Source organism: Gossypium arboreum, chromosome 6, assembly GCF_025698485.1.
Source record: "Gossypium arboreum isolate Shixiya-1 chromosome 6, ASM2569848v2, whole genome shotgun sequence".
Lineage (NCBI taxonomy): Eukaryota > Viridiplantae > Streptophyta > Magnoliopsida > Malvales > Malvaceae > Gossypium > Gossypium arboreum.
In genome coordinates, this window is record NC_069075.1 from 113,153,147 (window position 1) to 113,154,641 (window position 1,495).

At 35.3% G+C, this 1,495-nt stretch overlaps 1 non-coding gene across 1 annotated transcript; it reads right to left on the reverse strand.

Annotated features, from left to right (window-relative positions):
* Positions 1-1,100: 1,100 nt before the first annotated feature.
* On the reverse strand, positions 1,101-1,207 carry LOC128294245 (small nucleolar RNA R71). Its single transcript, XR_008284559.1, has one exon. It is a non-coding gene; the product is annotated as a small nucleolar RNA R71 (small nucleolar RNA).
* Between the last annotated feature and the right edge of the window lie 288 nt (positions 1,208-1,495).

Here is a 1,495-nt window from a genome sequence, read left to right on the forward strand (position 1 = left end):
ATCTCTACGGAACAAATTAAATGAATAAATCGTCCGATTCAGAGCCAGGATAACAAGTACTGTGTAGGAGGATTTTTTCCTTAGGTATTGTCTTAATTCAATCGATTTTCCCAAAAGCAATTCCCCAATTCCATTCTCTGTAAATTCTTAGTTGAGATAATTAGCTAGTTAAAACAAAAACCTCTTTTTTCTTAGGCTAGATAATAAAAAGACAGTTATTACTAGTACTTTTAGTTCTTTTGGGTTCGACAATCCAGTCTTGCTAAAACTATACTACTGTTCAATAGGTACACTTTCCTACATCGCGATAATAGTTAGTTTCAAGAACAATTAATTATAAATATTTAAATCCTATCGCGAAATCACGCGATCAAGTTTTTGGCGCTGTTGTCGAAGAACTAAAATATTAGGAAGACTCAATTTTTATTACTTTAGCCATTTATTTTTCTTGCAATCTAATTTTATTTTTAATTTTATTCTAATTGACTAATTTTCTTTTTCTTTCTTCTGACAGGTTTTTATAGTTTATGACTAGAAGAAACCCGTCAGGACCATTACTTTTTGCTGAAGAAATCGATCGCACAGTCCGTAGAAACCAAAGAGAAGTAAGGCGAAGCCTAAGATACACAGAGAACGAGCAAGAAGATAATACTCAACCCCCAGCCAAAGAGATGGTTGAAAACCAAGACAATCAGCTGCCTCATGCAATTGCTGTTAATCAAAATCCTGCTCCACGCACTATGTATGATTATGCTAAACCTTCTTTGACAGGAACCGAATCGAGCATAGTTAGACCTGTTGTAGCTATAAATACTTTTGAATTAAAACCTAACACTATTCAAATGATAGAGCAATTTGTTCAGTTTGATGGTTTACAGGATAAAGATCCCAACACTCACTTAGCAAACTTTTTGGAACTATGCGATTCATTTAAAATTAATGGCATTTTTTACGATGTCATTCGTCTTTAGTTATTCCCTTTTTCGTTGAGGAACAAAGCTAAACAGTGGCTGAACTCATTACCATGAGGGTAAATTACTACTTGGGAACAAATGACTGAAAAATTTTTACTAAAATATTTTTTGCCGACTAAAACAGGTAAATTACGTAATGATATCTCTTCTTTTGTGCAGATGGATTTAGAAACACTTTACGATGCATGGAAGAGATACAAGGACCTTTTGAGAAGGTGCCCTCACCATGGGTTACTGCTTTGGCTTCAGGTTCAAACATTCCATAATGTCCTGAATCCTTCGACTCCGTAAATGTTTGACACAGCAGCGAGCAGGACCATCAATAATAAAACACCGGAAGATGCCTAAGAGTTTGTAGTGGAGATGTCACTGAATAACTATCAGTGGCAAGTCATGAGGACAAAGCCAACGAAAACAATCGGTGTTTATATCATCGATTCGGTCACCATGCTTTCTAATCAGGTAGAACTCTTGAATAAAAAGATTGATGGTTTTCTTAGTTCTTCACAGGTTCACCTAGT